The 23233-nt window shown below is 42.0% G+C and overlaps 1 pseudogene; it reads left to right on the top strand.

Annotated features, from left to right (window-relative positions):
- The first annotated feature begins 20296 nt into the window (after positions 1–20296).
- LOC148451046 (5S ribosomal RNA) lies at positions 20297–20415 on the top strand (annotated as a pseudogene).
- Positions 20416–23233: the final 2818 nt, after the last annotated feature.

The raw sequence follows: 23233 nt of genomic DNA, 5'->3' as shown, positions 1-23233 counted from the left end.
ACAGCCCGAGACACTGACGGGACCACAGATCGTGGAAAGGGTCATGATGGACCGGTACCTGCGATCATTACCCGCGACTCTGCGCAAGTGGGTGAGCCATGCAGACCCTAAGACCACGGACCAGTTGGTCGAGCTAGTGGAGAGGTACGTGGCGGCTGAGGAGCTGAGGAGTATGCCCCACCAAGCCCCGATGGTGCATCGGCGAACTCCCACAGACACTGGTAAGACTGTTCCTGGGGAGAAGGGTGCTGGGCGGTGGGATGTACCTAAGACTGAGGGTGTAGAACCTGGAGACAGGCCAGGAAGGTTCTTGCCCCGTAAACGACTAGACATTAATATGATTCAGTGTTTCCGGTGTGGTGACTTCGGCCATATTTCCGCTAATTGTTCACTTACAACTGAACCTATGCAATGTGATACTGCTCATGTCTACCGCAGGGGGTCGTTCTTTGCACAGATAGCCTGTACGGCTGACCGGCAGGCTGAGACTGATAAGCACATGTGTGTACTCACTGTAGATGACAACCGAGTAGAGGCACTGTTAGACTCTGGTAGCTTGGTGACATTTATAAAAGCTGAGCTGGTGAACCCCTTGAGGCATAAGGGGAAAACTGTTGATGTGACCTGCATACATGGGGATAATCGATATTATGTTACTGCCGAGGTGAACATCGAGACACCATGTGGCTCTGCTATAGTTTCTCTGGGTTTGGTGCCTGGTCTGATGTACGATGCAATATTGGGGAGAGACTTTGCTCACTTCTGGAAATTGTGGGAAAGCCGTTTTGTTCCAGAAGTGTACAACCCCGGTCCACTTGAGAAGGTTGTCGATATAGTGGAGGAGGGAGTTTCTTCTGAGTCAGAGTTATTCCCTTTTCCTACTATGGTTGGCGAACTAGAGAATGCGGAGCGTGACGGTGGCCCGCCAACTGATGTGCCTCCCATTGAGGTGGGACGTGTTGTTGGGCCAGGTGACCGTCTACCTGATTTAGAGGTCAGAAGAGAGGTCTTTGCCGTGGAGCAGTTGAATGACCCTACTTTGGTAAAAGCCAGGGAGAATGTAAAAGTAGTTGATGGTAAACCTGTAGACCCTGATAGTCCTTTGTCCTATCCCCACATGGCAATGTGTCAGGATTTGTTATATCAGGTGACTAAGAAGGGGGAAGATATTGTGGAACAACTAATAGTTCCCAAAGCCTACAGAAGAACAGTGTTGGATCTGGCCCATGGTCATATAATGGCAGGCCATCTAGGGGTAGAGAAAACCACTGAGCGAATAATGCAGAGGTTTTTCTGGCCCGGGCTTCATAAAGAGGTATCTGACTTTTGCGCATCCTGCCCTGAGTGTCAGTATCATGCTCCCAGACCACGTTTTAAGGGTCCACTAGTTCCATTGCCTGTTATAGAGGTGCCGATAATGAGAGAGCACCTGAAACAGGCTCAACAGGCACAGCAGAGGATATACAACCGCAATGCTCGGTTACGCAGCTTTGCTCCTGGGGACAGAGTGTTAGTATTGGTTCCCACGGGGCAAAATAAACTTTTGGCTAAATGGCAATGGCCCATTGAAATCTTAGAAAGAGTGGGACAGGTCAATTACAAAGTTTACCAGCCGGGGAAAAGAGAGCCGGAACAAATATACCATATAAATCTGTTAAAGCCCTGGAAAGATAGAACGGTACTGTCAGCCGTCTGAGCCCCTCCAGTAAGTCCAGGGCCCTTAGTTCCCGAAGTGACAGTGGCAAAAACCCTGTCTGCAATTCAACAACGAGAGGTCAAGGAGTTTCTGGTCAGAAATAGGGTGCTGTTCTCTGACGTACCTGGGAAAACCTCGGTCATTAAACATGACATCATCACTGACCCAGGGGTTAAAGTTAATCTAAAGCCCTATAGGTTACCAGAAGCACCAAGAGCATCGGTGTCGAAGGAAATTAAAAATATGCTAGAGTTAGGGGTTATTGAAGTATCACATAGTGAATGGTCAAGTCCCATTGTGTTGATTCCAAAGCCCGACGGGAGTGTGCGTTTCTGCAATGACTTCCGAAAGTTAAACAGTGTTTCAAAATTCGATGCCTACCCGGTGCCACAGTGGAGAAGGAGGCGTTGGCCATAAAGTGGGCGTTAGAGGCTCTCAGGTACTACTTGGTTGGAAGAAAGTTCAAATTGATCACTGATCATGCCCTTTGAAGTGGATGTCCGAAAATAAGGACAGTAATGCGAGAATTACGAGATGTTCTTGGCGTTACAAACTTTGAAATTTTCAGTGGAACTCAGGCCGGGGGGCCTGTTGTTTAATGCAGACGCGTTGTCACGCGTTCATTGTTTGGGGGCTTCAGTTGTTCCGCCCCATAGGTCGAAACAAAGAGGGGGGATATGTGATAGGATCACTGGTAAAGTGGTCTGTGGCAGGTACATTTGTCCCAGATTCCTGTCTTATGTGTTTAAATCCCCAGGTGAAAGTCTGCAGTGTAGCAGGCTTGAGTCTCGGCTTTTTGAAAAGCCGGTTAGGGACCTGGGGGTTGTGGGTGAGAGGAGAGGGAGGCTCCACCCACGGCCACTCCAGGTTTTGGTTCTCGTAGCTTGGTAACAGGCTTGTTAGGGTTCCCACCTGAGAGTGGCCAATATAAGCCTAGTGTGTTTAGGGCTGATTGTCTCACCTGGGAGAGCAGACAGGGAGTTTGCTCAGAGACACTTGGAAAACCTAACTGTAAGTGTTGTGCTGTGCCTTTGTTGCTGGCGAGGGCATTAGGCCCTGCCAGGTTCTGGTAGTGAGGGAACTACCTGTGAAGTTAGTGCCCCCACAGGGCTAGGATTATTGTTTATGTTTTCTTTATGTTATTTCTGACATTGTACAATAAAGACTGGCACCGACCAGCTTGTACTTGCATCCAGACTGGTGTGCTGCTTCCCTGCTGCTGTGTGTGTGTAAGGAAGGAGTCCTCTACCCAGGAGAGGGACCCCCTAACCTAACTGTGTCACAATATATATATATATATATATATATATATATATATATGTCAGGTGCATAAATATTGGGACATTGACAGAATTTTCATATTTTGCCCTCTATTCACCATCACAGTGGCTTTGAAATGAAACAAGCAAGATGTGCTTTAACTGCAGACTTTCAGATTTAATTTGAGGGTAATTACATCCAAATCAGGTGAATGGTGTAGGAATTACAACGGTTTCTATATGTGCCTCCCACTTTTTAAGGGGCCAAAAGTAATGGGACTATCAACTCAAAAGCTATTTCATGGACAGGTGTGGGCTATTCTCTCGTTATTTCATTATCAATTAAGCAGGTAAAAGGTCTGGAGTTGATTCTAGGTGTGACATTAGCATTTGGAATCAGTTGTTGTTGCCTCTCAATATGAGATCCAAAGAGCTGTCACTATCAGTGAAGCAAGCCATCATTAGGCTGAAAAATCAAAACAAACCCATCAGAGAGATAGCAAAAACATTAGGTGTGACCAAATCAACTGTTTGGAACATTCTTAAAGAGAAAGAACGCACCTGGAGAGTGTTCTTGATTTGGCCAACTGTTGTGAAGGGGTTTTTCTTCACCAGGGAAATAATTGTTCTGTCATCCACCACAGGTGTTTTCCGTGGTCTTCCGGGTCTTTTGGTGTTGCTGAGCTCTCTGGTGCGTTCTTTCTTTTTAAGAATGTTCCAAACAGTTGATTTGGCCACACCTAATGTTTTTGCTATCTCTCTGATGGGTTTGTTTTAATTTTTCAGCCTAATGATGGCTTGCTTCACTGATAGTGACAGCTCTTTGGATCTCATATTGAGAGTCGACAGCAACTGATTCCAAATGCAAATGTCACACCTAGAATCAACTCCAGACCTTTTACCTGCTTAATTGACAATGAAATAACGAAGGAATAGCCCACACCTGTCCATGAAATAGCTTTTGAGTTGATAGTCCCATTACTTTTGGCCCCTTAAAAAGTGGGAGGCACATATAGAAACTGTTGTAATTACCCTCAAATTAAATCTGAAAGTCTGCAGTTAAAGCACATCTTGTTTGTTTCATTTCAAAGCCATTGTGGTGGTCAATAGAGGCCAAAATATGAAAATTCTGTCAATGTCCCAATATTTATGCACCTGTGTGTGTGTGTGTGTGTGTGTGTGTGTGTGTGTGTGTGTGTGTGTGTGTGTGTATGTATATATATAGATTGAAGCCTGCAGCATTGTCCCCCCCTCCCCCTTCTCACCCCCTGCAGCAAAAAATTAGCTGTAACTCTGCCCATCATACATTAGTCTTCCCCTCCTCAATCCTTTTACCCCCCCCAAAAAACCCATGCGCACAGGAGTGTCGCATCCATCATAACCCCCTAAGACACCTCAGCACCACCTCTTCTCATCCCCCTAGCACTAATCATGCACCACACTTTTCAAGCAGGCACACATACGGTTGCTCGAATAACATTTTAGAACAGCTTCCTCTGTTCCCCCCCCAAAAAAAATTTAAATAGATATGTATTCAACCAAATTTTTAAGGGTAAAACGTAATAGAACTGAATAGCACCGTATTTACAATCATCCATTTTATTTTGTACAAAGAAAATACCAACAAACATAAACACATTTTAATAAAAAAAACACATGAATGGCCAAATAAATTATTGATTCTGAGGAGTACATATATACTTACTAACCAGTTATATACATAAACACATACAAATAGACACACATAAAAATACAATTTCAAGTCAGAATAATATGAATTTGTCTCAAAATTTCAAGTAAACACCAAAAACAAATACTTATATACCCAAAGGTAAATATATACAGACACACACATATATATACATTCACACTTTGGGGTGGTAATCCAATTTTTTTCTGTAAAGACAAGAAAATATTTTCAAAAGCCACAAAAATTCCACAAGTGTTTTATGTTAAACAAAAAAATATTGCCTGCACCCCCACTTTTGCCCTTCGTCAATTGCTACACATGCAAAAACAAAGGCGAAGAATGATGTCAGAAAAAAGGAAGCCAGTGTGGAACCCCCGAAAAAATCTACACTAACTTAGGGAATCAGTATAGGGATGTACTAGTACCCCTAATAAAGCTAATAAGGGGTGCTTAATTACTCTAATTTGAATCCTCTTAGCCACTTTGCATAAATGGTGAAGAATAGCATCATTTTAGTATGTTAAGAAGAAAATATCTAGTCCAAGCAAAATAGGGGTTTGCTCGGAAAATTTTAAAGTTGCAAAATTGTACCTTAAAAAAACATAAAAAACAGCTGTTGCAAACCCTTCCAATCCCATAAACTCCTGTTCCATACTTGGGGACCACCCAGAAGCCTATTTCGCTAGTTTTTATACTTCAACTCAAAATTTGCTAATTTTTTAGCCACATAATTTAAGTGTTTTTTTTTGTGGTGCTTATAATTTTTTTTAAATATTTTAAAACACATTTACCATTTAGGGGCCTGTCCCAGAGGTGTACAGTGGTTTCCAGACTTTTGCACCTCAAGACCACTTATCTGTACTTGTATCCGCATGCTTTCAGCAGCAAAATTTTTTCACCTATTACATTGAACAAAAACTTTTTTTGGAAAAAAAAATATATACAGTACATTAAAATATCATTAGTAATGTTTTACAGAGTAAAAAAAAATAATTTTTTTTTGTGTTTTCTCCACCCCGCATGTGGAGATAAAAAAAACAGGCGAAAGTGCTTGGAAATCGGCGATATTTTAATGCCTGTTTTTAATTGAATACCAAACTGGTGAAATATCATCATTTCCTATAGGAAACGGCTAACCAGGTGGAAAGTAAAACCGGCGAAAATTTTCCCCATTTTAGGAGTTAACTTTTCGCCGGACTTTTGGCGGAAAGTTAACGCCTGTTTTAGGCGATAAGCATTCACCAAAAACACGCGGAAACGGCTTTTCACCTCAAATTGAATATGGCGCATAGTCTTTGCAACTTAAGTTTCAGCAGTTATTTAGCTACCACATTCAACTCAATTAACACAATATTCCCATTTGATCACCACAACATTCTCACAGGCTTCTAATATCCTTGTCACTGCATACATTTTTATAATTTAGAAAACTTCTGCCCCCGTAAATTAAAAATATACTCTGTCTATGCATGTACACTTTCTTCCCCTATCTGCCTACATGTTGCTATATATTCCCCAATCCCTACTCCTGTTTGGTCTCCCAACTGTGACAGTCTGTGTTCCCTCATCCGCTCCAATATCTTCTTCACAGCCACGTTGCTGTCTCTATCGTCTATGACACTTTCTTCTTTCATCTGCACTACTCTGGCCCCCCAAATGTGCAACCTTGTTTATCCCCACCACCCGCAACAATGTCTTCCTCCCCATCCACAACAATCTGTCTTCCACAATCACTACTGCTGTGTGGTCTCCGAACTCTGCTAGTCTGTGTTCTCTCATCCGCACCATTCTGTATTTCTAAATCTGCAAGGCACTGTATCCCTGCCACTGTTTCTTTCTGCACCACTGCATTCCCCTAAGCCATGCCACTCTGTCTTCCTATACTCTATGGCACTCTTTGTATCTTTCTCCATCTGCACCACTCTATCTCCTCCAACTGTGCAACTTTGCCTCCTCCCCCCACTCTGTCTTCCTACTCAACCACACTAATGTCTTCACCAATTCCTACTGTTGTGTGCTCTCCAATTTGTTCTTGTCTGTATACCCTTATCTGCACCAATCGGTTTTCACCCATCTGCACTGCTCTGTCTTCCCATTTTTATGTCACTCTACCACCATTCATCTCGCTGTCCCCCCAAACTTTGCCACTGTTTTCCACCATCCACACCACTGTTTTCCACCCATCTGCTTTACTTTACTCCTCAACCCTAATGGCAATACTGTTTTTCAACCATCTAACTGACTTTATACACCACCACCCCTCTAATGCTTAACCTACCCTCCTCTACACAACTTTGTGTCCACTATCCACGCAACTCTGTGTCTTCCTTCCATCCACACAACTTTGATCACATCTGAATAGCTCTATATTCTGCTTAGACCTCAGTTGCATATACTGCATGTATGTTTTCCAATGAGCACACAATTCAGTGGAATATGAACTGCACCATTTTGTGAGTGACAGCAATCTCATTATGCAAGAGTACAAAAGATAAAGGGTAGGCACTTCAATTAAAAAGGATAAATGGATCGAGAAGGAGCTCATCAGGGAGGAGTGGCTAACACCTATGGAACATATTGAAATGAGCAAAAACTGGGAGCGCTACTCACTCACTAGGATGTATTTATTCATAATCCAAAATACCCTACACCCCTGAAAAAACCAACCTATTAGCTAAATAAGAAAATACCAACCTTCCTCTGTGCGGCCTGACCGCAGTGTTCCAGACTCTGTTCCCACCACGCTGTCCGGTCCCTCCAGAACTCCATCATCCATTGTCCAAGGCAGGTTGCATCTTGTTAATAAATCTAATGCGTAGCAGTACAGCATCCACATAAAATCATATATCAATTAACTTCATATGTAACAGAAGATAGAATAAAAATTTATCCTGGAGTCTGAGGGATGAGATTTTTATATGATGGAGAGAGTTTGAATTTTAACCAACTAAACCACCTGGCAGTAAAATCAGACTGCTTTTCCTGGGCAGAGTGAAATATGTCATCCATATGCATATAAAAGTCTAGTTTTTGGCACCAGTCCCACAAAGTGGGTGGTAAGTGGGAACGCCATCTAACTGGAAGTACTGCTCTCGCCGCATTATTCATATGTCTCAGCAAAGATTTTTTATACTGAGAAACGAGAATGTCCGAATGGGATAGTAACCAAAAATCTGGACCAGTGGGAACAGGAAAACCAAGAATTTCTGATGCCAAGTCTATGACTCCTGCCCAAAATGGAGCAATTAACTGACACTCCCACCAGATGTGAAATAATGATCCATTATCCTTTTTGCATCTCCAACAAAGAGCAGAGACTCCTGGAGAAAACTTATGTAAAACATCTGGACAACGGTACCACCTCGTCAATACCTTAAATTGCGTTTACATTATTTCTAAACTAGTAGAACAAACGTTAATATATTTAAAAACTTTATCCCACTTGAGCTGTATACCCCTAGAAATCATGTCTTTATCCTAAGCCTCCTGATATGTCGGTGGTTGGAAGATAAGTGGACAAGAGGATGTGGTAGATAATGGAAATAACATGTTTAGGGGCGGTAGCAGCTGTGCATAAAGACTCAAAAGAAGTCAAATCTCTCCCCAATTGGGCGTTCTCACCTAAAGAAAAAACAAAAGAACGTATTTGCAGATAAAACCAGTAATCCTGTTTAGTCAGCCTCATCTCGTTAACTAAGGTAGTATAAGATTTAAGTACCCCCTCAGAGATCAAACCTCCCAACCTATTGATACCTAATGCTAACCATTTGTCCGCTACATGACCTAAAGTTCCAGGTATAAAAAAGGGATTGTGTATTATTGGAGTAAGGGGAGAAATTAATGAAGAGACACCAGGTCTTACTTGTAGCCTCCACCACAACTTTAAAGTCGGTCATGGGATGATCTGAGCAGACGACTTTATTGCACCACGGAATAGCCGATAAATGGAAATTCGTAGAGGCAGATTCAATGGCCACCCATTGTTTCTCCTGCGAGTTATGATACCAATCTACAATTCTATTAAGTACCGTGGCCTGGTAGTAAGCTGTAACCATCGGAAGTTGCCTACCTCCTTGAGATTTTCATCTAAACAAAACCTGATGTTTAAACCTCGGTCTACTACCATTCCATACAAAATCCCTTAAAACATTATGAACTATTGAGAGATAACGGGGCGGTAAGGCTGTAGGTATTGTTTGAAACAAGTATAGTAGTCTGGGAAGCACATTCATTTTTACCACTTTCATTCTACCCAACCAAGATAATTTCTGAGTGAGCCATCTAGAAAAGTCGGAGCGAATCTTACTAAGAAGGGGAACATAATTTAAATCATATAATTTAGATAATCTGCAAGGTATTAATATCCCTATATATTTCAACTGTGTGGGATGCCAAGTAAATTGAAATGAGGCCTGAAGAGCCGCAACAGTTTCTACTGAAGTGATAATATTTAGTGCAGTGGACTTGGTATAATTTATTTTAAAATTTGATAGCTGCCCGAATCTAAGGAGGTCACAGGGTTCGTTACTACTGCCAGTAGATCATCCGCAAAAAGAGTGAGACGATATTATTGAGAACCAACTTGAAGGCCAGTAATGTTGGAGTTACTCCTGATTGCCCTTGCCAGCGCCTCCATACAGAGTATAAAAAGTAAAGGCGAAAGTGGACAACCCTGTCTCGTACCATTAGTAAAATGTACAGTGTCTGACAAAATCCCATTAACCCTGACCCGTGCCAAGGGCGTCCTGTATTGCACCCAAGCCTAGCCGTCTCAAAACATCTAACATAAGACACCAGTCTACCCGATCAAAGGCCTTTTCTGCGTCCGTGGAGAGAAGTATCATCGGTACCTTAGCAGTGGTTGCATACTCTATTAAATAGATGACTTTGATTGTGTTGTCTTTAGGTTCTCTCCCCGGTACAAAGCCGACCTGATCAGAATGAACTATGCTAGGTAGCCACTGTTTGAGTCGGTTGGCTATAAGCTTAGCGTGTAACTTAATATCCACATTAAGGAGAGAGATAGGCCTATACCTTTCAGGGAGACACGGATCCTTCCCTTCTTTAGGTATAACCGTGATATGAGTGCCCAAGGACTGGCCAGAGAATGGGGTTCGATCTGAGACAGCATTACGATCTGAGACAGCATTACAGGCACATAAAAGAAGGGGAATCAACTGATCCTGAAAGACCTTATAATAGGTAACTGGAAATCCATCAGGACCAGGGCTTTTCCCACTTGGTGTCAATTTAAGAGCGTCCAACAATTTAACCTCCATAAAAATGGTAAGTCTAGAGCCTGGAGCACCTCAGTAGAAAAAAATGGAAACTGAATGTCATCTAGATATCTCTGTATTTCCAACTCATGATGCAAACACTCAGATTGAGAGTGGGTTGAGGTCAAATTATAGAGATCAGAATAATATTTTTGAAATGTCTTTGCGATCTCTGAGTCAGAGGAACAGGGAGTACCTGCCAAATTTTTAAGTTTTTGAATATATGTCAGAGACCTCTGCGCCCGAAGAGCCTTAGCCAGTATCCTCCCCGGTTTATTCCCCCACTGAAAATATTTATGATGACAGCTTAGAAAAGCTTTCCTAACTCCCTCATTCAATAGAGTATTGAGAGATTTTCTGGCTTTTTGCAATTCTACATACACATCAGGGGCAAGAGTTCCCTTATGTGTCTGTTCCAGCGTTTTAATTTTGGCGAGTAAAGAGTCCCTGCATTCAGTTCTTTGTTTCTTAATAAATGAGCCCAATTGAATACACCTGCCCCTAATTACACACTTATGGGCCTCCCATATAGAAACCGGTGAAACGTCGTCAGTAACGTTGGACTCTATATATTGGTCAATTGCCTCTAATAACTGAGCTCGACAATGATTGTCTCTGAGAAATTGCTCATTAAACGTCCAACGCCAGTGACGAGGTGGAGGATGGCTAATTCGTAACCGCAAGGAAATAGGAACATGGTCTGAGCCCGTTATCTGGCCAATATCCGCATCTACTATTAAATCTAAATGGGAGTGACTGATATAAAAATAGTCAATTCGAGAATATGACCTATGAGGAGGAGAATAAAATCTATAGTCCCTCTCGGCAGGATGCAGCAACCGCCAGGTATCCATTAACTGAAATTCATGTAGGATCGCTCTAAACTTATGAGACTCCTTACAAGATGATCTTGGAGCACCGAAAAAAGTATCTAACTGGGGTTCTAGAGCCCAATTAAAGTTGGCTTTCAATGGATTCCAAGGACTTGCGTAACAAACGCGATTGGCCCATATTAGGTAAATCTAGATCTACAAAAGTATACCAGCTATTGTTACCTTAACAAGCAATCCCCTACCATCACCGATGGGTATCTCCTGAACAACAGATAAATGTAATACTTTGGAGAACAAGATAGCAACCCTCCTAGCCTTGGCACCAGAGAAATTGTTAAAAAACCCAGAAGGATAATGACAGGAGAACAAATTGGGAGCAGCATCCCTTTTAAAGTGTGTCTTCTGCAAAAAAGCTACATCAACCTTTTCTATATGAAGTAAATGGAGAAGACTAGACCGTTTCCCCTGAACGTTAAGGCTTTTTACATTATTGGAAAATAATAATAAATTAGCCATAAGTAATATAATGTTTACAGACCCACAGGCAAAGTATCTGTTTCAGACTGTCCGCCTCACTTGTCTGAGACTTGCTCATCGACTGCTGAAGGACGGGAAAGGCGTGGATTTGGAGAAAAACATTGGGATAGAGGACTAAACAAACAAAGAAACATAGACACATAGACAAATAACAGTATTATGGTAGAGCTCAGATTGCTGAGCAAAACTAGTATTTATACACATCTAACAAACAAAATTGGAAAACTCTCTGCATAAGAAACCGTGAAAAGCCCATATGGGGACACAGTCAACATATATACAGCAGAGACAGGGGGAATTGAGGGTACTAGTGCCTGTGACACCAATATGTAATCTCATCTAAATACGAGATAAATCTCAAACAAAAATTACTGCCTAAGATATACAGTAATATACACAACTTAGAAAACAGTTACAAAACTGTAGCCTAATCGGATAAAGGAAAAAATATAGGACATAAACAGATAACCATATTAGGACATGGCTAGGTTAATGTGCACATCAATAAATGCTATAAAGCACACATCTATCAAATAGAATGGTTTAACTCAAGTGGCTGTCGATGCATCTTCAGCAGGAGGAAGACGTGTCCTGCTCCTGGAAAAGTTACTCTTCTGCCAAGGCTCCTTCCTAACGACAGGAATGCCTGACGGCTGAAAAGGATCACACCAGTTTGGAACTGATATTGTAGGGAGACCCAATGTAGAACAGAACTGTTGAACATCTTCATGGTCCTTAAGAACACAGAGAACTCCTTCATGGAACACTTGAATACTCACAGGAAATCCCCAATGAAACCTGATATTCTTTTTCTGCAGTTCTTCAAGGAGCGGCCTGAGTAGTCACCTCTGGTGCAGCGTATTCCAGGACAAGTCCTGATAAACTTGTATGGAATGACTATTAAATTCAATAGTGTCAGGCGCCAATCGGGCCTTTTTCAATATATTCTCCTTGACCGTGTTGTAATGTAATCGACATAAAATATCTCATGGCTTCTCTGATGGCATACCTTTAGGGCGTACCACCCGATGTGCTCTATCAAATTGAATCTGGGAATCTGGTGCCACCTCTAACAATTTGCTAAAGATTTTTGTCAGTACGTCAACTAAACCCTGTTATGGGATACCCTCTGGAACACCTCTAACTCTCAAATTATTCCAACGTCCCCTATTATCAATATCGTCTATTCGGCGCTGCATATCAATCAATGCTCTAGATTGATAATGACACACAGCATCCAGGTCAGCAATTTTATCAACAACCTCATCTCGATGTCCCTCTAGTGATTCAACTTGTTCCGCCACTTGCGTCAGGTCAGATTGGAAGGCCGCTAAATGAGTCTTAACAGTCTCCTGTAGACGTTGTTCCAACGATTGGAAATCTTGCTGGATATCCTGTCGTGTTGGCAGGGAAAGTAGATGAGTTAAGATGTCACTAATTTCTGAATTCATATTCTGGGAAGAGGGCGACAGATGAGGAGATTGTAGTTCAGGAGTCAGACAGCCCTCTGAGCTTCCCGAGGCCATTGGAGAAGACCTGGATGCGACATGGTCTGACGAAGAGGTAGATGTAGCTCCAAATAAAGTGTGAAAAGCTACTGGCTTGGTGGTTTTAGTTGGAATAGTAGATGATTTTTTAGCAGTGCTGCGTCTCCCCATAAGGTAATGCTGTGTGATTTTTCTATCAAGATAAACTTATATAGGCTCAGAAAAAAAGGTGGTGTAATAGTACAGGTTCCCCTCAACACAATGTGTTCATGGTCCAGCAGGCATTATTCTCATCAAGTTGTCCTTATCCTACCAAACAGAAATACACCTCCAAATCGGGGCATGAAGGTGTGCGTCAGATATAATAATGAAGCCCAGGTGGGATAATCTACAGAAACTAATAATAGACCAGCTTAGAATGCTTAATCAAAAGACTCCAAATCAGGTTATTTATAGAGTAGAGTTACAGCAATCTGCCACGTGGGGGAGCCAAAGCACCAGAATTCAGAGCTATTATATCTGGAAGTGAGGGATCAGTGTTCTGAAATAGAATTATTTATAATATTAACATACTGACAGGTCATCAGTATTTATATAATGTAACTTGGGACCTGGGAAATGTCCCTTAACAAGAGGAGTGCACCTCCCACAGTTGAGGTATAATATCCTACTAATCTGGATTATATTATATGATATAATATGTCCCAGCAGCCTCTTCCCTCTCCCACTCAAGTGTCAGCAATGGCCGCCGGGAGTTAAGAGGCACATCAGCGCGGGTAGCGGAGCCACCTTATCACCTGCTCCTCCGGGAGTCAGCGACGTGTGGGCAGTTAGGAGGAAGCAGCTGGCGCCGTCCAGGCAGGGAGAAAGAGCGCTGACAGCCAGTTCATGCGCAGCCGTCGTCCTCAGCAGACTCCAGCAGCGGTGCTCTCAGCCGCAGGTCCCGGCTTCAGCAAGGCGGATGAGTCACAAGCCGCAAAGGCACTGTGCCCCCCGGCTCCATAACTAACACCCCTCACACTTCAGGGATGACACAATGGGGGTCATAAGGTGTTCCCTCTTGAGGTATTTTAGGGGCTTTTAGAGAGTCAGGACAGGATCTCACACACCACACGTCTTCTCCTCTTGCCCGCTAGGCCACGCCCCCCAAGTACACTTATTTTAACAACATTAAGTCTGAATATAGTATACATACTGGGCCTAAATACAACCCTTTGAACAAACAATACACCCAAAAATTAAAAATATTAAAAAGAAAAAAGTATTTACCATCCGCAATGCTGTGTTACTGCAGTCCACCCATTGTTACAGGATACAATATGTTGCTGTCTGGGTTAAAAATAATTTATATATAAACAAAACACACACACTTTTATATTTTTTTGTTTTAATGGATTTGGGTTTCGTAATACCTACCTTATTTAGTTGATTTTAGATGTTCACATCATCATTTTGTTCATCAATCTTCTTCTGGCTCTTGATCCCGTTCCGGAGGCCTTGAATCTTTGATATTCCCTCATCAAGCGATCTCCTATTTCAACGTCCACTGGCGGTGTATGGAAAGGTTCCCTTGGCACATTTAGTGATGGATCCTCACACATGTCCTGTCTTGAAATTGTAGGCATGTTTTGATGTATGGTGCTTGACAACCGCTGAAATTCTCTTCTGTTGTCTCGTGCCATCTGTTGGATGTTGCTGGCAATCAATGTGCTGTTGACATTCACCTGTTGTTGCCAGATAACCATGTTCTGGATTCCATAATGTGTCATCTCCAATGTCTGATTCCACTGAGCCTGTGTTGCTGAAAGAAAATTGACACATCTTCCTATTGTGACCATCAGCTGGGCATGTAGAGTCTGGGTTTCTTGAATGCGGCCATCCTCTGTGACAATGTAACAAAATTTTCTTCCATCCTCTGCGACAGTCTTTTGAATTGATGTTCCATCCATTCACGATCTGTTGCTTGGTGCTTTAGCTGGATGTGAATCTTGATTTGCTGGGACTACTTGTGGAACATTTTCTTCATCTTTCTTCTTGGCTCAGTGGAATGTTGCGTTGCCAATTTCTAATTTGTTGCTCCACAGTGCTGATGCACTCTTCGAAAGGCGTGTCAATGACCAATCTTCCACAGGCCTGGCAATCCCTTCTTCCACAGGCCTGGCAATCCTTTCTTCCACAGGCCTGGCAATCCCTTCTTCCACAGGCCTGGCAATCCCTTCTTCCACAGGCCTGGCAATCCCTTCTTCCACAGGCCTGGCAATCCTTTCTTCCACAGGCCTGGGAATCCCTTCTTCCACAGGCCTGGCAATCCCTTCTTCCACACAGACTTTGGATTTGACACTTGTCATATCATCTCTCTTGACAGTAGTGAAGAGTCTTCGCCTCTTGTTTGGTGTAGCATCTTCTGGTTTTCTAACTTGGCCTTTGTTCTCTGGTGTTTTTTTCTTGCGCGGTGTATCAATTCAAATTGCGTGGGATGCATCAAAGGGAGAAATGCAGTCAAACCCCGAAAATGCGGGTTTGACCGCATTTCTCATATACACCAAGCATCCTGGATCAGATCTCCTCAAGTGCTGGGCATACTCCTGGTATTGTAGTAGGGTGACAAAGAGATATACTGTATATACGTGTTCATTGTAAGAGGCAGTTTATAATATAATTTGTGAAAGGATTATAGTTGAGTTATGTTAGTGGGACAGAAAAGCAGGTGTTACTAAATCATAATTAACTGCTTCCATAAAACGGGAAGCAAAGCGCAACCACCACACACAGGAAAAATAAAGACTTTATTCTCGGGGTAACTGAAAGTATTTTTTCTATTAATACACATACAGTACATACCACTTGAGCTGAGTGTAATGATGATGCTGCCTGCTGCCCAGGGATAGGGGAATTGACTGCGGGGGTTGCACCACCCTAGTTACGGCTCTGAACCCATGTATGTTTAAATTGCTCTACTGCAGGCATGTCAAACATGCGGCCCGAATAAACAATTTCTGCGGCTCCAGAGTGTGGGCTCACATATATATAATATGCGGCCCACACCCCTGCCACGATCGGAGCACGGTTCCAGTCGGGCAGTACAGGCTGGCAACAGTGGTCTCTGAAGCGATCAGAAACCTCTGATCGCCTCAGAGGCCAGTGTTCCCAGTGATGCAGCGACGAGTGGAGCCTGCGCCTGCCGCTCTGGATCTAATTAGATCCAGTCAGCGGCAGGTGATGCAGTGCGCGGGTGACGTCATGATGTCCCCCACGATAACAGGAGCCTATGTCTGCCGCTCTGGATCTAATTAGATCCAGTCATCGACAGCATCTACGCGGGACAGCGAGGACTGGAGCAATGCCCAGTGGCCGTCATGAAGAAAGGTAAGTACTGCACAGGCAGGTGAGTGGGGCGTGTTCTATACTGGGAGAGGGCACAGAACAAGGGGCATTACTGGGAGCACAAAATGAGGGGCATTACTGGGGGCTCTGCATAAAGGGGCATTACTGGGGGCACAACTTAAGGGGCATTACTGGGGGCTCTGCATAAGAGGAATTACTGGGAGCACTACTAAGGGCATTACTAGGGGCTCTACATAAAGGGGCATTATTGGGGGCTCTGCATAAAGGGGTACTACAAAGGGCTTTACTGGGGGCTCTGCATAAAAGGGCATTACTGGGGGCTCTGCATAAAGGGGCATTACTGGGGGCTCTGCAAAAGGGGCATCACTGGGGGCTCTGCATAAAGGGGCATTACTAGGGACTCTGCATAAAGGGGCACTGCTAAGGGCATTACTGGGAGCTCTGCATAAAGGGGCATTACTGGGGGCTCTGCATAAGGGGCACTACTAAGGACATTACTGGGGGCACAACATAAGGGGCATTACTGGAGGACTGCATACTGGTCACAAATTCAGGGGGTATTGCAAAAGGGCCCGTAATACAGGGTAGAATTGCATAAGGGGAACTACTACAGGGGGCACCATTGTTTTTTATTAATAATGAACCTTTCAAAATTGCATATAAGACCTTTATTTTTGTTTTGTTGCGGCCCACACACTCGTAGATCTTGAATATTCGGCCTGGTTGGTATTTTGAGTCTGACATGCCTGATCTACTGTCTAAAGCCGGGCACACACCTGAAAGATATGTCTGCAGATGGTGGTTGTTCATATACACTGAACAACCGTCATTGCTATCTGAAGATATATCTGTTGTGAGGACATTGGCCAATTAATCTTTTACTCTGTACACACTGGCAGATTGTCTTTGTGAAATGTGCCAAATCTTCCTGTAATTGACATAGTGGGCTGGCCTATTGAAAAGCACACAGGGAAAGGTAATAGGCCCTCTATTCTCCTGTTATCCTCTGCTGCTGTATCAGCATCTGTGTCATAGGGCCTGATGTATTACAGATGGCAACTGTGATGATTACGCATGTAGATGGCCGATTGTTGCATTGCATCGCAGTACGCGAAGGCTCCAATGCAATTACACAGGGATTGCAGTGACCACGCAGACCCATTGCAGAGTGATTGACAGGAAGTGACCGTTTCGGGTTGTTGACGGGAGGGTGGTCATTGAAACGCAGGCATGTCATTGTTAACTGTGTACCCAGTATAACCGCTGAGCAGGCCTCATGATGGTCACTGTACTGTACCCGCATCCTCCTTCCACTCTCACCCCCCAGTATCTTTGCCCCCCCTGTGTACTGCCCAAACACATCTGCCAGAGGTCCGGTACTTTCAGATACTTAAAACAACAAACAAGAAAGAATTATAATTTAATATTGTTTTATTTGAATGTCATTTATATTTATACAGTATACATACATGGATACCCCCCTCTCTCTCCCTATGCGTTCCCCCCCTCCTCCCTCTCTCTCTGTCCACCCCCCATTTTCACATGCATAAAGATTTTCTATTAACACTTTTTTAAATATATAAATTTCACAAGGTGCGGCACTCACGGACACTAAGATACAGAATACTGCTAGTGAAGTTGTTGACGTTTCAGTTTTATGTAACTGTCTTCAATTATATAAAACTGAAACGTCAACAACTTCACTAGCAGTATTCTGTATCTTAGTGTCCGTGAGCCGCACCTTGTGAAATATATTTTGGCTATTGCTGTGGGGGCACCTGGCAAAGGTTTTTTGATAGTCCTGAGTGCCAGTCCTATGACTGATTGTATATATATATATACTGTATATATATATATATATATATATATATATATATTTCAACACTGCAGCACATGCACATGATGAATACAGGACTGAGCGGAGAAGCCCTCAGGAGGCCATTTTAAAAAATATATTTTATTTTATTCCACAAAAATATTTTTTTATATTTTGAAGTGGGCAGTAAGACAGGGTTTACAAAAAAAAAAGTATACTAATGTCTCCATCTGTTTACAGATCCAGTCTCTGTAATATAGATTTTCTAAAAGAGCTACCTGAGAGTTTCTCCAACCAGGCTTGTATTCAGTATGGGTGTGTACTGCACAGTCGAAAAAAAATAAATAAAATAAAATATATATATATATAATTTTTTTTTTTGCATAGAGGCCCCTGGTTGAGACTCCCACTCTAAGATCCCTCTGACAGTACCTCACAATGGTCATATTCCCCACCCCCTTACCTACCAATTGGCCAGGATGGCACTCGTTAGGGGCGCAATCCCGCCAGTACACCCGTGGCCAGAGGGTAGAATTGTCCACTTGGTGTCACAATATGTAGCTGGTCACAGGGCCACACATGATGTAGGTGTCACCAAAAGCAACCTCTACTGACCAGCGGTCACCTGGCCATCTGTTGGTTCTCACCTGACGTGCTCCATATCATTACAATGTCGCCATCATGGCGTCACAACGCTACGGGAAACTGAGAGATGGGGAGGAGGAGGGGGGAGGTACAGTAACAGAGATGGGGAGGAGGCACAGTAACAGATATGGGGAGGAGGAGGGGGGAGATACAGTAACAGATGGGGAGGTACAGTAATAGAGATGGGGAGGAGGAGGGGGAGGCACAATAACAGATCGGGAGGAGGAGGGGGAGGCACAGTAACAGGTGGGGAGGGGGGTAACGATACTGGATCAGAACCTCTATATACCCCTGCCTATACCTTCTAATATCCTACCTATAAACCTCTAAGGATGACGCTAATTTGCGTATGCAGTCATACAGTAAATAAAGACTTCAGACCTGGAATCTGTGGTTCCAAAGCACAAGCATTATTCAAGTAAAAGTACAGTCAGTTACACGCTATTGATCCAGACACAATTCGGCGCAAAGGAATTATACAGACCCAAGTCTGTATAATTGTCTTTTAATTAATATTTTAATTTTTATTTTAAATAATAATATGAATCTTAAATTTACGTCAAATTTTAATAACCGGAGTATTGAGTATTTGGATTTGATTTTAACATCAGAAGGTGGCCAAATTTGTACAGAAAATGTTATAAAAGGAGTAGATGCAAACAGTTACCTGCATTATAAAAGCTGTCACCTGGACAAATGGAAGAACAATATACCATATTCCCAGTTCTACAGAATTAAACGTAATTGCAGCAATGTTAATGTCTGTAATGAACAACTGGATATTTATGCAACCAGGTTTAGAGAAAAAGAGTATCCAGAAGCAATCATCAAGACAGCTATGCAGAAAACGAAAAACCTACAGAGAAAGAATCTACTACAATATAAGACGGAAAAACCTCAAAAGGAAGAGATGGTACCATTTATTACAACATACAATGGACACGAGAATCGAATCAAAAAATCTCTCAACAAAAACTGGAATATCTTTCTGATGGATCCTTTACTCCAAAAGATTTTACCAACAAAACCACAGATCATATATAGAAAATCAAGGAACTTGAAAGACTTACTGGCACCAAGTATGCTAAGGGATAAAGGAAATGAAAGATCAACTATGAATACTTTGAAGTGTAATGGAAGTTATAAATGCGGACATTGCAACATTTGTAAATTTCTTCACCCCAAGAGAAAAACATTTATGAATTCGGACGGATCTAAGGAATATACTATAAAGAACTTTATGAACTGCAACTCCACATCAGTGATATATCTGTTGGAATGTACATGTGGACATAAATACATAGGAAAAACCAAGAGACCACTCAAAATCAGAATTCAGGAGCACATTAGGAACATCAGAAACAGAGTTGAAGGACATGCAGTCTCTAAGCACTTTTCGATAAAACATAACTCGGATCCCGAAGATATCACCTTAAAGGCAATAGAACACGTTACCCTGGGAGAAAGAGGTGGAGATTTGGGCAATCTGCTATCGAGAAGAGAAATGTTCTGGCTGTTTGAACTGGACACATTGGCACCTAAAGGCTTCAATGAATACTACGAAATTGCTCCTTTCTTGTGATTTGTTCCATTCCTATCTACTAATATACCACCAGGTTATGGATGGGCCTGAATAGTACCCTGAAGGTCCATCTTCTGAGGGAAGTCCAGGTTTGGTAGAATATCTGGCATTATGGACCATCAAAATATTTATTTGCTGCCATACCATCATGTGTGAGCCCAATCTCATCCGATCTTGGAAGCAAAGCATGATTGGGCCAGGCTAGTATTAAGGAAGGTAACCCCTTGAGAATACCTGGTGCTGCAAATTTAGCCGGCGGTTTGGAATATAACCAGGCTAGAGAATGATAATGCCTAAAAAGGGAATTATAGCATATTCACAATTGAAAGCCTTAAGGTTGAGGAGTGAATAATGGTATCAGAACTTCACAATTATAACTACCTAACTGGATGAAAAGAAGTGGTTTTTGAGTCTGACTAAATATGAAAATCCAAGAAATCCTGAGAGTCTTTGGAACCTTTTTTTCAAGAGAAAAAAGAGTGGAAGAATGATCCCCATATTTTAAGAACACTTTACAATTTATTATTCCTGAATCCCTGCTCCTCTTGGTTGAACTTTTAGAGAAATTCCTAGTTGAAATAAACATTTAAATGACATCCATTACAATTCCTTATATAAACCATTCCTTATATAAATTACCACATTTTTGTACATGTACATAGATATTTCAGATTAAATTATTATCTTTTTCACTATGCAATGATTATTCTAATATATATATATGTTCAAAGAGAATGTTAGACTAATCATTTAGTGATCTAACTTATATATCCAACATCAGAACAGATTATCCTCCTCAAATGGAATGCTTATCCTTTATTATTTTAGTTTCAGGCAATATTAAAGACACCACCTACTCATTATTCACACTTGGGCGAAAACATATTATATAGACAAAAAGGGCGGAAGCATTAAGTCGTAAGAAAACAATGGGGCGGAAGAGCCCAACACATCTATTAAGTAAGGGCGGAAGTGACACGTCGCGCTCTGGAGCTGAATAATAGAAGGGTTGGCGGAAGTGACGCGGCCCACCTCCGAACACGTAACACGCGGTGGGCGGAAGTGACGTGTTCAGCTCGGAACACGAGGAACAATACAGAAGTGACTGAGCGCGCTTTGGATCAACACAGCTGCCGGGAACGGATGTGACGCTTCAAGTAAGGGCGGAAGCGGACCTTAGAAGATCGCTGTTTGACTATTTACAAAAAGTATTTCTTTATGGGAAACCTTATAACATAAACTAGCATAAACGATGGTTTACTGAATTATGAAATCGTTTGATTTTGAGGTCTCCCTAAGACACAGGAAGTAAGGTGAACACCTGACTCCCATTTGAACTCAGTGTGGTATAAATAGAGGATCACCACACTAAGACAATATCCCCTTGATGAAGTCATAGAGACGAAACGCGTTGGAACTGTTGGCTGCCTCATGCACTGTGGAGAACTACCTCTCTCCTCCTACCAGATAAGCTGCTTAAAAATATCAACTTTCCTCTACTTTGTTTTTATCTATTTATTTTTTACTGCCAGTCATTGTTTTCATGGTCATATTCATTTATTTATTTATTTTTTTATCTGTACTGTTTTTCAATAAATTGTTTTAATTTTTTATCATACTTGGCACTAGCACTTTGTCACATATCGACTTGATATAAATATCTTTGTATATGTTCTGAGTTTTAATCAGACTTACAATATCTTGCACTAGCACTTTGTTATTTATTGGTTTGATATATTTATTATTCAGCATGGAACACGCTCTCCTATATGTTCTGAGGTATAATCAGACTTACAATATCTTGCACTAGCACTTTGTTATTTATTGGTTTGATATATTTATTATTCAGCATGGAACACGCTCTCCAATATGTTCTGAGGTATAATCAGACTTAATTGCATTTTGAAACCAATAACTTATCTGTTCTACATTGTATCTCTCACTGTGTGTGATTTTACACATCTAGCAAACTAGTCGCCTGATTGTCAATTCCCTTGTTTTTCACAGACCCAAGTACAGTATACATACGCAGTGCTTCTGGACCAGATGTTAGGCATCAGCAAAAAACCCCTCGTCTATCAGCATTCAGCACGAAGACTAAAAACCCAGCGTTTGAGCACACATATTTATACTCCCCAGGAATAGACAAAACAATAGAGACGTTTGTTGCTGATGTCATTGGTTCCCAAGGGGGATGCATCTGTTACAGACCGTTTAACAGGCTGATTCAAATAGACCCAACCTAGCCTCTAACAACTGGGGGTCTCTGGATTCCCACCACATGCAACATCCTAACAGTTGTTCATATTATATACATTTTGTTGCTTGAAGTCTCTGCGGTCCATAAGTCGAGAATGCATGATGCGATCTCCATACCGATAATACCGGAATTCTGTTGAAAGAGTACGCATCAGTACAAAACCAAACACGGCTTACTTAGCATGTATAAAACCTTAGTTACCAAATAATCTTTATTTCACAGCATTTATACTAAGTGAACAAACTTAAATCTTATACCTTAAAGCTTATGGAACCTTGTGTGTGAATATGTAATGTGTGAGTATACGGGGTTTGATATAAAGACGCTAGTTAACTGGGGACAATTAGCTACTAAACAGCGTTTTACTATAGGATCTTATGCATTCGCTAATATGCGACTAGTTAACAGTGCAATTGTGCGTATTACTGTGTATATGAGAAATGATGAAAGATGCAATCGTATGGTGCTAATAGTAATATCGCCATATGTACTTAATTGTGAGTTTATCTAAAATGGCGTTTGGGCGGCCATTTGCAAAATGGTGTCTTGCGATCTCATTTCCAAGATGGCGTCTTGCAGCCAGTCGCAAGATGGCGTCACCGTGATTCAATTTTAAACTGATCTTGTCTCAGCCAATTATCCAGCTTTGACAGTCCACCCTTTGATAGCGAACAACATGCTATCACAATCTGATTTTTAAAATTTAATTTAGGCTTACATTTACATATTATTTAGTGTTATTATGGGATGGCACAAGGTGGTTCTTAATCCATCAATAATGTGTCTCTGGGTGGGGACATAAAACTA

This window comes from Taudactylus pleione, unplaced genomic scaffold (genome assembly GCF_031769625.1).
Source record: "Taudactylus pleione unplaced genomic scaffold, aTauple2 ptg001191l, whole genome shotgun sequence".
Taxonomy (NCBI): Eukaryota; Metazoa; Chordata; class Amphibia; order Anura; family Myobatrachidae; genus Taudactylus; species Taudactylus pleione.
Note: the sequence above shows the minus strand (reverse complement) of the source record. Positions and strands in the feature narration are given on the sequence as shown.